This window comes from Symsagittifera roscoffensis, chromosome 1 (genome assembly GCF_963678635.1).
Source record: "Symsagittifera roscoffensis chromosome 1, txSymRosc1.1, whole genome shotgun sequence".
Taxonomy (NCBI): Eukaryota; Metazoa; Xenacoelomorpha; order Acoela; family Convolutidae; genus Symsagittifera; species Symsagittifera roscoffensis.
In genome coordinates, this window is record NC_087062.1 from 55,085,431 (window position 1) to 55,100,229 (window position 14,799).

The 14,799-nt window shown below is 35.8% G+C and overlaps 2 protein-coding genes and 7 non-coding genes across 9 annotated transcripts in view; 1 reads left to right on the forward strand and 8 right to left on the reverse strand.

Moving 5' to 3' along the window:
• Positions 1-14,799, reverse strand: part of LOC134845887 (protein IWS1 homolog A-like) — a 576,794-nt gene that overhangs the window by 490,062 nt on the left and 71,933 nt on the right. The window lies entirely within an intron of this gene.
• The window catches only part of LOC134845883 (syndetin-like), a gene marked incomplete in the record, with an annotated part of 146,662 nt that overhangs the window by 47,889 nt on the left and 83,974 nt on the right, over positions 1-14,799 (forward strand).
• Trnat-ugu (transfer RNA threonine (anticodon UGU)) lies at positions 3,574-3,646 on the reverse strand. Its single transcript has one exon. It is a non-coding gene; the product is annotated as a tRNA-Thr (tRNA).
• On the reverse strand, positions 5,398-5,470 carry Trnat-ugu (transfer RNA threonine (anticodon UGU)). Its single transcript has one exon. It is a non-coding gene; the product is annotated as a tRNA-Thr (tRNA).
• Trnat-ugu (transfer RNA threonine (anticodon UGU)) lies at positions 6,685-6,757 on the reverse strand. Its single transcript has one exon. It is a non-coding gene; the product is annotated as a tRNA-Thr (tRNA).
• Trnat-ugu (transfer RNA threonine (anticodon UGU)) lies at positions 8,507-8,579 on the reverse strand. The gene has a single exon. It is a non-coding gene; the product is annotated as a tRNA-Thr (tRNA).
• On the reverse strand, positions 12,844-12,916 carry Trnat-cgu (transfer RNA threonine (anticodon CGU)). The gene has a single exon. It is a non-coding gene; the product is annotated as a tRNA-Thr (tRNA).
• On the reverse strand, positions 13,828-13,900 carry Trnat-cgu (transfer RNA threonine (anticodon CGU)). Its single transcript has one exon. It is a non-coding gene; the product is annotated as a tRNA-Thr (tRNA).
• Positions 14,322-14,394, reverse strand: Trnat-cgu (transfer RNA threonine (anticodon CGU)). Its single transcript has one exon. It is a non-coding gene; the product is annotated as a tRNA-Thr (tRNA).

A 14,799-nucleotide genomic window follows, 5' to 3' on the forward strand; every position in this document is an offset into this window, starting at 1 on the left:
GCTCTGAAAAGACTTGGACATCAGTTTTATAATTAGAAGAAATGAAGTGTAAAAGTGTATTCATCATGTAGTTGTTTAGCAAGTTTATAGGCTCTATAAGATGACTCAGGCTTTGGACGTATTCGAACCATCCATCTCCTGTTTACAAGACAGGCGCTTTAACCACTATCCTACAAAGCCTTAACAAGATTCTCTTGAGAGGAAGGTGATTTTGTTTTTATGTAACCATCTGTAGCGTTTTCTAATTTTAAGTTTCATTAAGTTACCATTTTGCGGTTTAGAGATACATTGTTTCTGTTTTTTTGCTTTTAGTCTCGATTTTTTGTGAGAAATCTTGCCTCTGCTGACCTGATATTTATTATGTATCAATAGGTCGCTCAATTCGGCAAAAGTCGCTTGTACATTGCATCTCGTCGTTTATTTAGAGATTTTTATCGGCTTTTTCACAGCGATCTCCAGTGGTAAAGACCTGCCTTAAATCTTTTGCGAATTAGATGGCTCTGAAAAGACTTGGACATCACCTTTATAATTAGAGGAAGTGAAGTGTAAAAGTGTATTCGACATTTAGTAGTTTAGTAAGTTTATAGGCTCTATAAGATGACTCAGGCTTTGGACGGACGAACCATCGATCTTCTGTTTACGAGACAAGCGCATTAACCACTATGCTACAAAGCCTTGCAATTATGGTCCTGAGAAGAATATGAGTTTTTTTTATTAAACATCTTAAGCGTTTTGTTATTTAAATTTTTCATTCAGCTGTCATTTTGCGTAATAGACTTTGTTTGTTTCTGTTTTGTTGCTTTTATTCTCGATTTTTGTGAGAAATCTTGCCTCCGCTGACCTGATGTTTATTGTGTATCAGTAGGTCGCTCAGTTCGTCAAAAGTCGCGAGTAAGCATTGAATCTCATTGTTTATTTAGAGGTTTTTATCGGCTTTTTTAAAGCAATATCCCGTCGTGAAGATTCGCCCCTAAAACACTGGCGAAGGAGATGGCTCTGAAAAGGCTGACTTTAGTTTGTTAATTAGTAGAAGTGAAGTTTAAAAGTCTCCTCGACATGCGGTGTTTCTGCAAGTTTATAGGCTCTTAAAAATTTTCAGGCTTTGAACGGATTTGAACTATCGATCTCCTGTTTACAAGACAGGCACATTAACCACTCTGCTACAAAGTCTTGACAAGTTTCTCTTGAGAAGATTGTGAGTTTGTTTTTATGTTACCATCTCTAGCGTTTTCTATTTTCAAGTTTCATTAAGCTATCATTTTGCGGATTAGAGATATATTGTTTCTGTTTTGTTGCTTTTACTCTCGATTTTTTGTGAGAAATCTTGCATCTGCTGACCTGATATTTATTGTGTATCAATAGGTCGCTCAATTCGGTGAAAGTCGCTTGTACATTGCATCTCGTCGTTTGTTTAGAGATTTTCATCGGCTTTTTAACAGCGATCTCCAGTGGTAAAGACCTGCCTTAACTCTTTTACGAATTAGATGGCTCTGAAAAGACTTGGACATCAGTTTTATAATTAGAAGAAGTGAAGTGTAAAAGTGTATTCAACATGTAGTTGTTTAGCAAGTTAATAGGCTCTATAAGATGACTCAGGCTTTGGACGGACGAACCATCGATCTTCTGTTTACGAGACAAGCGCATTAACCACTATGCTACAAAGCCTTGCAATTATGGTCCTGAGAAGAATATGAGTTTTTTTTATTAAACATCTTAAGCGTTTTGTTATTTAAATTTTTCATTCAGCTGTCATTTTGCGTAATAGACTTTGTTTGTTTCTGTTTTGTTGCTTTTATTCTCGATTTTTGTGAGAAATCTTGCCTCCGCTGACCTGATGTTTATTGTGTATCAGTAGGTCGCTCAGTTCGTCAAAAGTCGCGAGTAAGCATTGAATCTCATTGTTTATTTAGAGGTTTTTATCGGCTTTTTTAAAGCAATCTCCCGTCGTGAAGATTCGCCCCTAAAACACTGGCGAAGGAGATGGCTCTGAAAAGGCTGACTTTAGTTTGTTAATTAGTAGAAGTGAAGTTTAAAAGTCTCCTCGACATGCGGTGTTTCTGCAAGTTTATAGGCTCTTAAAAATTTTCAGGCTTTGAACGGATTTGAACTATCGATCTCCTGTTTACAAGACAGGCACATTAACCACTCTGCTACAAAGTCTTGACAAGTTTCTCTTGAGAAGATTGTGAGTTTGTTTTTATGTTACCATCTCTAGCGTTTTCTATTTTCAAGTTTCATTAAGCTATCATTTTGCGGATTAGAGATATATTGTTTCTGTTTTGTTGCTTTTACTCTCGATTTTTTGTGAGAAATCTTGCATCTGCTGACCTGATATTTATTGTGTATCAATAGGTCGCTCAATTCGGTGAAAGTCGCTTGTACATTGCATCTCGTCGTTTGTTTAGAGATTTTCATCGGCTTTTTCACAGCGATCTCCAGTGGTAAAGACCTGCCTTAACTCTTTTGCGAATTAGATGGCTCTGAAAAGACTTGGACATCAGTTTTATAATTAGAAGAAGTGAAGTGTAAAAGTGTATTCAACATGTAGTTGTTTAGCAAGTTAATAGGCTCTATAAGATGACTCAGGCTTTGGACGGACGAACCATCGATCTTCTGTTTACGAGACAAGCGCATTAACCACTATGCTACAAAGCCTTGCAATTATGGTCCTGAGAAGAATATGAGTTTTTTTATTAAACATCTTAAGCGTTTTGTTATTTAAATTTTTCATTCAGCTGTCATTTTGCGTAATAGACTTTGTTTGTTTCTGTTTTGTTGCTTTTATTCTCGATTTTTGTGAGAAATCTTGCCTCCGCTGACCTGATGTTTATTGTGTATCAGTAGGTCGCTCAGTTCGTCAAAAGTCGCGAGTAAGCATTGAGTCTCATTGTTTATTTAGAGGTTTTTTTCGGCTTTTTTAAAGCAATCTCCCGTCGTGAAGATTCGCCCCTAAAACACTGGCGAAGGAGATGGCTCTGAAAAGGCTGACTTTAGTTTGTTAATTAGTAGAAGTGAAGTTTAAAAGTCTCCTCGACATGCGGTGTTTCTGCAAGTTTATAGGCTCTTAAAAATTTTCAGGCTTTGAACGGATTTGAACTATCGATCTCCTGTTTACAAGACAGGCACATTAACCACTCTGCTACAAAGTCTTGACAAGTTTCTCTTGAGAAGATTGTGAGTTTGTTTTTATGTTACCATCTCTAGCGTTTTCTATTTTCAAGTTTCATTAAGCTATCATTTTGTGGATTAGAGATATATTGTTTCTGTTTTGTTGCTTTTACTCTCGATTTTTTGTGAGAAAACTTGCCTCCGCTGACCTGATGTTTATTGTGTATCAGTAGGTCGCTCAGTTCGGCAAAAGTCGCGAGTAAGCCTTGAATCTCGTTGTTTATTTAGAGGTTTTTATCGCCTTTTTTAAAGCGATCTCCCGTCATAAAGATCCGCCCTAAAACACTTGCGAAGTAGATGGCTCTGAAATTGCTGACTTTAGTTTGTTAGTTAGTTAGAAGTGAAGTTTAATAGTGTCCTCGAAATGCGGTTTTTCTGCAAGTTTATAGGCTCTGAAAATCTTTCAGGCTTTGGACGGATTCGAACCATCGATCTCCTGTTTACAAGACAGGCGCATTAACCACTATGCTACAAAGCCTTGACTAGATTTGTTTGAGAAGAATGTGATTTTGTTTTTATGTAACCATCTGTAGCGTTTTCTAATTTTAAGTTTCATTAAGCTATCATTTTGCGGATTAGAGATACATTGTTTCTGTTTTGTTGCTTTTATTCTCAATTTTTGGTGAGAAATTTTGCCTCCGCTGACCTGATGTTTATTGTGTATCAGTAGGTCGCTCAGTTCGCAAAAATCGCGAGTAAGCATTGAATCTCGTTGTTTATTTAGAGGTTTTTATCGCCTTTTTAAAGCGATCTCCCGTCATAAAGATCCGCCCTAAAACACTTGCGGCTCTGAGATGGCTCTGAAAACGCTGACTTTAGTTTGTTTATTAGTAGAAGTGAAATTTAAAAGTCTCCTCGACATGCTGTGTTTCTGCAAGTTTGTAGGCTCCGAAAAATCTTTCAGGCTGTGGACGGTTTCGAACCATCGAACTCCTGTTTACAAGAGAGGCGCATTAACCACTATGCTACAAAGCCTTGCAAGGTTTTCTTGAGAAGAGTGTGAGTTTGTTTTTATGTAACCATCTGTAGCGTTTTCTAATTTTAAGTTTCATTAAGTTATCATTTTGCGGATTAGAGATACATTGTTTCTATTTTTTTGCTTTTATTCTCGATTTTTTGTGGGAAATCTTGCCTCTGCTGACCTGATATTTATTGTGTGTCAATATGTCGCTCAATTCGGCAAAAGTCGCGAGTAAGCATTGAATCTCGTTGTTTATTTAGAGGTTTTTATCGCCTTTTTCACAGACCCATTAGGGTAAGTGTTCGTTTTTGATTGAGGCAACACTTTGTTCAATATATGTTTGTCAAAAAGTGCGATGCTTCTTCTCTTATGTTTTTCAGTAGGTTCCAATTTTTTTAAGGGTTGTTTTATTCGATAGTAAGTTTTCACAGTTTATAGGTTTTTCAGAATGCTTCTTTGAGCTTAACTTTTTCGTGCGGCAACAAAATTCTTTTCGAATTGACTTTCTTGGTTTCATTGTTTGTGAAACTTAGCAAATTGTTGTCCCAAGCAATTTATTTGGTCGATTAAATCGGTTCGCGAAAAGTTTTTTTCTAAGCAAGCTTTTGAAGCTATGAATCTTTGAATTAGGTCAATTTATTTCATAGACTGAATCAGTCCGCGAACAATTATTTTAAATTTCTCAAAGCAAGCTATTAAAGCTTTGAAATTTTGAATTTTTTCCAGTTATTTTCATAGATTGAATCGGTTCGCGAAAAGCTTAGGTTTATAAAGCAAGCTAGTTAAGCAATGAAACTCCGAAATATTTCTGGTTATATCAGAGACTGAACCGATTCGTGAAAAGTTAAGTTTTTCTAAGCAAGCTTCTCAAGCTGTGAAACGTTGAGGTATTTCTGTAGCGTTTTCTAATTTTAAGTTTCATTAAGTTATCATTTTGCGGATAAGAGATACATTGTTTCTATTTTTTTGCTTTTATTCTCGATTTTTTGTGGGAAATCTTGCCTCTGCTGACCTGAATTTTATTGTGTGTCAATATGTCGCTCAATTCGGCAACAGTCGCTTGTACATTGCATCTCGTCGTTTATTTAGAGGTTTTTATCGGCTTTTTCACAGCGATCTCCAGTGGTAAAGACCTGTCTTAAATCTTCTGGGAATTAGATGGATCTGAAAAGACTTGGACATCAGTTTTATAATCAGACGAAGTGAAGTGTAAAAGTATATTCCATATGTAGTTGTTTAGCAAGTTTAGAGGCTTTACAAGATGAGGCAGGCTTTGGACGGATTTGAACCATCGATCTCCTGTTTACAAGACAGGCGCATTAACCACTATGCTACAAAGCCATGACAAGATTATCTTGAGAGGAATGTGATTTTGTTTTTATGTAACCATCTATACCGTTTTTTTTAATTTCAAGTTTCATTAAGTTATCATTTTGCGGATTAGAGATACTTTGTTTCTGTTTTGTTGCTTTTATTCTCGATTTTTTGTGGGAAATCTTGCCTCTGCTGACCTGCTATATATTGTGTGTTAGTAGGCCACTCAATTCGGCAAGAGTCGCTTGTACATTGCATCTCGTCCTTTATTTAGAAATTTTATCGGCTTTTTCACAGACCCACGAGGGTAAGTGTTCGTTTTTGATTGAGGCAACACTTTGTTCAATATATGTTTGTCAAAAAGTGCGATGCTTCTTCTCTTATGTTTTTCAGTAGGTTCCAATTTTTTTAAGGGTTGTTTTATTCGATAGTAAGTTTTCACAGTTTATAGGTTTTTCAGAATGCTTCTTTGAGCTTAACTTTTTCGTGCGGCAACAAAATTCTTTTCGAATTGACTTTCTTGGTTTCATTGTTTGTGAAACTTAGCAAATTGTTGTCCCAAGTAGTTTTGGGTTTTTTGAAGTTTTTAAGCCCGCCTCCAATAATAAACTGACTCGCAAAATTTAGTTGTTGTTCTGATCAAGCTATCGAAGCGAAGAATTTTTAAAATATTTAAAAACGTTTCATGCAGCAAATTAGATAGCGCAACCTAATGTTTTTCTCTGGAAGCAATTCAAGTTATGAAACATTGAAATTTTGGACGGATTCGAACCATCGATCTCCTGTTTACAAGACAGGCGAATTAACCACTATGCTACAAAGCCTTGACTGAAATCTTTTGAGAAGAATGTGAGTTAGTTTTTATGTAACCATCCGTAGCGTTTTCTAATTTTAAGTTTCATTAAGCTATCATTTTGCGGATGCATTGTTTCTGTTTTGTTGCTTTTATTCTCGATTTTTTGTGAGAAATCTTGCCTCCGCTGACCTGATGTTTATTGTGTATTAGTAGGTCGCTCAGTTCGGCAAAAGTCGCGAGTAAGCCTTGAATCTCGTTGTTTATTTAGAGGTTTTTATCGCCTTTTTTAAAGCGATCTCCCGTCATAAAGATCCGCCCTAAAACACTTGCGAAGTAGATGGCTCTGAAATTGCTGACTTTAGTTTGTTAGTTAGTTAGAAGTGAAATTTAATAGTGTCCTCGAAATGCGGTTTTTCTGCAAGTTTATAGGCTCTGAAAATCTTTCAGGCTTTGGACGGATTCGAACCATCGATCTCCTGTTTACAAGACAGGCGCATTAACCACTATGCTACAAAGCCTTGACTAGATTTGTTTGAGAAGAATGTGAGTTTGTTTTTATGTAACCATCTGTAGCGTTTTCTAATTTTAAGTTTCATTAAGCTATCATTTTGCGGATTAGAGATACATTGTTTCTGTTTTGTTGCTTTTATTCTCAATTTTTGGTGAGAAATTTTGCCTCCGCTGACCTGATGTTTATTGTGTATCAGTAGGTCGCTCAGTTCGCAAAAATCGCGAGTAAGCATTGAATCTCGTTGTTTATTTAGAGGTTTTTATCGCCTTTTTAAAGCGATCTCCCGTCATAAAGATCCGCCCTAAAACACTTGCGAAGTAGATGGCTCTGAAAACGCTGACTTTAGTTTGTTTATTAGTAGAAGTGAAATTTAAAAGTCTCCTCGACATGCTGTGTTTCTGCAAGTTTGTAGGCTCCGAAAAATCTTTCAGGCTGTGGACGGTTTCGAACCATCGATCTCCTGTTTACAAGAGAGGCGCATTAACCACTATGCTACAAAGCCTTGCAAGGTTTTCTTGAGAAGAGTGTGAGTTTGTTTTTATGTAACCATCTGTAGCGTTTTCTAATTTTAAGTTTCATTAAGTTATCATTTTGCGGATTAGAGATACATTGTTTCTATTTTTTTGCTTTTATTCTCGATTTTTTGTGGGAAATCTTGCCTCTGCTGACCTGATATTTATTGTGTGTCAATATGTCGCTCAATTCGGCAAAAGTCGCGAGTAAGCATTGAATCTCGTTGTTTATTTAGAGGTTTTTATCGCCTTTTTCACAGACCCATTAGGGTAAGTGTTCGTTTTTGATTGAGGCAACACTTTGTTCAATATATGTTTGTCAAAAAGTGCGATGCTTCTTCTCTTATGTTTTTCAGTAGGTTCCAATTTTTTTAAGGGTTGTTTTATTCGATAGTAAGTTTTCACAGTTTATAGGTTTTTCCGAATGCTTCTTTGAGCTTAACTTTTTCGTGCGGCAACAAAATTCTTTTCGAATTGACTTTCTTGGTTTCATTGTTTGTGAAACTTAGCAAATTGTTGTCCCAAGCAATTTATTTGGTCGATTAAATCGGTTCGCGAAAAGTTTTTTTCTAAGCAAGCTTTTGAAGCTATGAATCTTTGAATTAGGTCAATTTATTCCATAGACTGAATCAGTCCGCGAACAATTATTTTAAATTTCTCAAAGCAAGCTATTAAAGCTTTGAAATTTTGAATTTTTTCCAGTTATTTTCATAGATTGAATCGGTTCGCGAAAAGCTTAGGTTTATAAAGCAAGCTAGTTAAGCAATGAAACTCCGAAATATTTCTGGTTATATCAGAGACTGAACCGATTCGTGAAAACTTAAGTTTTTCTAAGCAAGCTTCTCAAGCTGTGAAACGTTGAGGTATTTCTGTAGCGTTTTCTAATTTTAAGTTTCATTAAGTTATCATTTTGCGGATTAGAGATACATTGTTTCTATTTTTTTGCTTTTATTCTCGATTTTTTGTGGGAAATCTTGCCTCTGCTGACCTGATATTTATTGTGTGTCAATATGTCGCTCAATTCGGCAACAGTCGCTTGTACATTGCATCTCGTCGTTTATTTAGAGGTTTTTATCGGCTTTTTCACAGCGATCTCCAGTGGTAAAGACCTGTCTTAAATCTTCTGGGAATTAGATGGATCTGAAAAGACTTGGACATCAGTTTTATAATCAGACGAAGTGAAGTGTAAAAGTATATTCCATATGTAGTTGTTTAGCAAGTTTAGAGGCTTTACAAGATGAGCCAGGCTTTGGACGGATTTGAACCATCGATCTCCTGTTTACAAGACAGGCGCATTAACCACTATGCTACAAAGCCATGACAAGATTATCTTGAGAGGAATGTGATTTTGTTTTTATGTAACCATCTATACCGTTTTTTTAATTTCAAGTTTCATTAAGTTATCATTTTGCGGATTAGAGATACTTTGTTTCTGTTTTGTTGCTTTTATTCTCGAGTTTTTGTGGGAAATCTTGCCTCTGCTGACCTGCTATATATTGTGTGTTAGTAGGCCACTCAATTCGGCAAGAGTCGCTTGTACATTGCATCTCGTCCTTTATTTAGAAATTTTATCGGCTTTTTCACAGACCCATGAGGGTAAGTGTTCGTTTTTGATTGAGGCAACACTTTGTTCAATATATGTTTGTCAAAAAGTGCGATGCTTCTTCTCTTATGTTTTTCAGTAGGTTCCAATTTTTTTAAGGGTTGTTTTATTCGATAGTAAGTTTTCACAGTTTATAGGTTTTTCAGAATGCTTCTTTGAGCTTAACTTTTTCGTGCGGCAACAAAATTCTTTTCGAATTGACTTTCTTGGTTTCATTGTTTGTGAAACTTAGCAAATTGTTGTCCCAAGTAGTTTTGGGTTTTTTGAAGTTTTTAAGCCCGCCTCCAATAATAAACTGACTCGTAAAATTTAGTTGTTGATCTGATCAAGCTATCGAAGCGAAGAAATTTTGAAATATTTAAAAACGTTTCATGCAGCAAATTAGATAGCGCAACCTAATGTTTTTATCTGGAAGCAATTCAAGTTATGAAACATTTAAATATTTCAATGTGTTCCATAGAGCGAATCAATTCGCTAAAGAAAAGTTTTTCCAGGCAAGCTATTAAAGAAAGGAAATTTTCACGTTGTTTCATGGAGCGAATCAGTTGACGAAAATATATAGTTTTTCTTAGTAAGCTTTTCAAGCTATGAATTGAAATATTTCAAGTTACTTTACAGAGCAATTGGTTCGCTCAGGGTTCAGGTTTTTCTATGAAAGATATTCAGAATATCTTTTTTTGAACCTTTCCAAGTTACTGCGCAGATTGATTTGGCTCACGCAAAGTATAAGTTTTTCGAAGCAAACTATTGAGCTATGACATTTTGAGTTATTTGAAGTAAACTGAAAAAGTTCGCGAAAATTTAAACTTTTTTCTAAGCAAGCTGTTTAAGCTATGAAACTTTAACTAATTCAAGTTAGTTCAAAAAGTGAACCAGATGGCAATCTATTTTCCTGTTGAAGCTTTTCAAGTGATTACTAGGTTTTCCTTATTTTGTTAAACTATTCCGTGGACTGAATCGGTTCGCGAAAAGCTTAAGTTTTTCCAAGCAAGCTTTTAAAGCTATAAAAGATTGATTTAGTTATTTCATAGATTGAATCAGTTCGCGGAAAAATTAAATTTCTCGAAGCATGCAATTCAAGCTACGAAACTTTGAAATACTGCAATTTATTTGGTCGATTAAATCGGTTCGCGAAAAGTTTTTTTCTAAGCAAGCTTTTGAAGCTATGAATCTTTGAATTAGGTCAATTTATTTCATAGACTGAATCAGTCCGCGAACAATTATTTTAAATTTCTCAAAGCAAGCTATTAAAGCTTTGAAATTTTGAATTTTTTCCAGTTATTTTCATAGATTGAATCGGTTCGCGAAAAGCTTAGGTTTATAAAGCAAGCTAGTTAAGCAATGAAACTCCGAAATATTTCTGGTTATATCAGAGACTGAACCGATTCGTGAAAAGTTAAGTTTTTCTAAGCAAGCTTCTCAAGCTGTGAAACGTTGAGGTTTTTCCATTTTTTTTCATAGACCGAATCGGTTCGCAAAAAACTTCTTTCTTATCATAGAGTTTCTTTTTTATCATTGCTTTGATTGCTTATTAAACGTTAGGCTCGATAGCCTTTTAAAGGTTGTCTCCTCATAATTTTTATGTATTGTGTTCAATTAAGCTTTGCGTCCATAGCGCATTCCGATTTTCGCTTAATTTATAAGATCGCTAGTAAGCATTGTATCTCGTGGTTGATTTAGAGGTTTTTATCGGCTTTTTTACAGCGATCGCCAGTGGTAACGACCTGTCTTTAGTCTTTTGCGAAGTAGATTGCTCTGAAAAGACTTGGACATCAGTTTTATAATGAGAAGAAGTGAAGTGTGAAAGGGTATTCGACATGTAGTTGTTTAGCAAGTTAATAGGCTCTATAAGATGACTAAGGCTTTGGACCGATTCGAACCATCGATCTCCTGTTTTTGTGACAGTCGAGTTAACCACTTTGCGACAAATCCTTGTACATTTGATCTTGAGAAGAATATGAGTTTTTTAATTAACCATCTGTAGCGTTTTGTTATTTAAATTTTTCATTCAGTTGTCATTTTGCGTAATAGAGTTTGTTTGTTTCTGTTTTGTTGCTTTAATTCTCGAGTTTTTATGGTAAATCTTGCCTCCGCTGACCTGATGTTTATTGTGTATCATTAGGTCGCTCAATTCGGCAAAAGTTGCGAGGAAGCATTGTATCTCGTGGTTTATTTAGAGGTTTTTATCGGCTTTTTTTCAGCGATTTCCAGGGACATCAGTTTTATAATTAGAAGAAGTGAAGTGTAAAAGTGTATTCGACATGTAGTTGTTTAGCAAGCTTATAGGCTCTATAAGATGACTCAGGCTTTGGACGGATTCGAACCATTGATCTCCTGGTTACGATACAGGCGCATTAAACACTATGCATTAAACACTATGATCTTGAGAAGAATATGAGTTTTTTTTATTAACCATTGATCTCCTGGTTACGATACAGGCGCAGTAAACACTATGCTACAGGCGCATTAAACACTATGCATTAAACACTATGATCTTGAGAAGAATATGAGTTTTTTTTATTAACCATCTGTAGCGTTTTGTTATTTAAAGTTCTCATTCAGTTGTCATTTTGCGTAATAGATGACTCAGGCTTTGGACGGATTCGAACAATTGATCTTCTGGTTACGATACTGGCGCATTAAACACTATGCTACAGGCGCATTAAACACTATGCTACAGGCGCATTAAACACTATGCATTAAACACTATGATCTTGAGAAGAATATGAGTTTTTTTATGAACCATTGATCTCCTGGTTACGTTACAGGCGCATTAAACACTATGCTACAGGCGCATTAAACACTATGATCTTGAGAAGAATATGAGTTTTTTTATTAACCATCTGTAGCGTTTTGTTATTTAAATTTTTCATTCAGTTGTCATTTTGCGTAATAGATGACTCAGGATTTGGACGGATTCGAACCATTGATCTCGTGGTTAGGATACAGGCGCATTAAACACTATGCATCAAACACTATGCATTAAACACTATGATCTTGAGAAGAATATGAGTTTTTTTTATGAACCATTGATCTCCTGGTTACGATACAGGCGCATTAAACACTATGCTACAGGCGCATTAAACACTATGCATTAAACACTATGCATTAAACACTATGATCTTGAGAAGAATATGAGTTTTTATCATTAACCATCTGTAGCGTTTTGTTATTTAAATTTTTCATTCAGTTGTCATTTTGCGTAATAGACTTCGTTTTTTCTGTTTTATTGCTTTTGTTCTCGAGTTTTCATGGGAAATCTTGCCTCCGCCGACTTGATGTTAAAGACAGGTAAAGACTTGATGTTAAAGACTTTAAGTTGCCTCCGCCGACTTAAAGACAGGTAAAGACCTGTCTTTAATCTTTTGCGAAGTAGATTGCTCTGAAAAGACTTAGACATCAGTTTTATAATTAGAAGAAGTGAAGTGTAAAAGTGTATTTGACATGTAGTTGTTTAGCAAGTTTATAGGATCTATAAGATGACTCAGGCTTTGGACGGACGAACCATCGATCTTCTGTTTACGAGACAAGCGCATTAACCACTATGCTACAAAGCCTTGCAATTATGGTCCTGAGGAGAATATGAGTTTTTTTATTAACCATCTGTAGCGTTTTGTTATTTAAATTTTTCATTCAGTTGTCTTTTTGCGTAATAGACTTTGTTTTTTTCTGTTTTGTTGCTTTTGTTCTCGAGTTTTCATGGGAAATCTTGCCTCCGCCGACTTGATGTTTTTTGTGTATCAGTAGGTCGCTCATTTCGGCAAAATTTGCGAGTAAGCATTGTATCTCGTTGTTTTTTTAGAGGTTTTTATCGGCTTTTTTAAAGCGATCCCCCGTCGTTAAGATCCGATCTAAAACACTTGCGAAGTAGATGGCTCTGAAAAAGCTGACTTAAGTTTGTTAATTTGTAGATGTGAAGTTTAAAAGTCTCCTCGACATGCGGTGTTTCTGCAAGTTTGTAGGCTCTGAAAATCTTTTAGGCTTTGGACGGATTCGAACCATCGATCTTCTGTTTACGAGACAGGCGCATTAACCACTATGCTACAAATCCTTGACAAGATTCTCTTGAGAATATTGTGAGTTTGTTTTTATCTAACCATCTTTAGCGTTTTCTTTTTTTAAGTTTCATTAAGTTATCATTTTGCGGAATAGAGATACATTGTTTCTGTTTTGTTGCTTTTTTTCTCGATTTTTGTGGGAAATCTTGCCTCTGCTGACCTGATATTTATTGTGTGTCAATAGGTCGCTCAATTCGGCAAAAGTCGCTTGTACATTGCATCTCGTCGTTTATTTAGGTTTTTTATCGGCTTTTTCACAGCGATCTCCAGTGATAAAGACCTGCCTTAAATCTTTTGCGATTTAGATGGCTCTGAAAAGACTTGGACATCAGTTTTATAATTGGAAGAAGTGAAGTGTAAAAGTGTATTTAACATGTAGTTGTTTAGCAAGTTTATAGGATCTATAAGATGACTCAGGCTTTGGACGGACGAACCATCGATCTTCTGTTTACGAGACAAGCGCATTAACCACTATGCTACAAAGCCTTGCAATTATGGTCCTGAGGAGAATATGAGTTTTTTTATTAAACATCTTAAGCGTTTTGTTATTTAAATTTTTCATTCAGTTGTCATTTTGCGTAATAGACTTTGTTTGTTTCTGTTTTGTGCTTTTATGCTCGATTTTTTGTGGGAAATCTTGCCTCCTCTGACCTGATGTTTATTGTGTATCAGTAGGTCGCTTAGTTCGGCAAATGTCGCGAGTGAGCATTGTATCTCGTTTTTTATTTAGAGGTTTTTATCGGCTGTTTTAAAGCATTCTCCCGTCGTGAAGATCCGCCCTAAAACACTGGCGAAGTAGATGGCTCGAAAAGGCTGACTTTAGTTTGTTAATTAGTAGAAGTGAAGTTTAAAAGTCTCCTCGACATGCGGTGTTTCTGCAAGTTATAGGCTCTGAAAAAGTTTCAGGCTTTGGACGGATTTGAACTATCGATCTCCTGTTTACGATACAGGCGCATTAACCACTATGCTACAAAGCCTTGACAAGATTCTCTTGAGAATAATGTGAGTTTGTTTTTATCTAACCATCTCTAGCGTTTTCTTTTTTTAAGTTTCATTAAGTTATCATTTTGCGGAATAGAGATACATTGTTTCTGTTTTGTTGCTTTTTTTCTATTTTTGTGGGAAATCTTGCCTCTGCTGACCTGATATTTATTGTGTGTCAATAGGTCGCTCAATTCGGCAAAAGTCGATTGTACATTGCATCTCGTCGTTTATTTAGAGATTTTTATCGGCTTTTTCACAGCGATCTCCAGTGGTAAAGACCTGCCTTAAATCTTTTGCGAATTAGATGGCTCTGAAAAGACTCGGACATCAGTTTTATAATTAGAAGAAGTGACGTGTAAAATCGTATTCGACATGTAGTTGTTTAGCAAGTTTATAGGCTCTATAAGATGACTCAGGCTTTGGACGGATTCGAACAAGCGATCTCCTGTTTACGAGACAGGCGCATTAACCACTATGCTACAAAGCCTTGGAAACATGGTCTTGAGAAGAATATGAGTTTTTTTTATTAAACATCTTTAGCGTTTTGTTATTTAAATTTTCATTGAGTTACCTTTTTGTGAAATAGAGTTAGTTTGTTTCTGTTTTTTTTATTTTATTCTCGATTTTTTGTGGGAAATCTTGCCTCCGCTGACCTGATGTTTATTGTGTATCAGTAGGTCGCTCACTTTGGCCAAAGTCGCGCGTAAGCATTGTATCTCGCTGTTTATTTAGAGGTTTTTATCGGCTTTTTGAAGCGATTTCCCTTCGTAAAGATCCGCCCTAAAACACTTGCGAAGTAGATGGCTCTGAAAACGCTGACTATAGTTTGCTAATTAGTAGAAGTGAAGTTTAAAAGTCTCCTCGACATGCGGTGTTTCTGCAAGTTATAGGC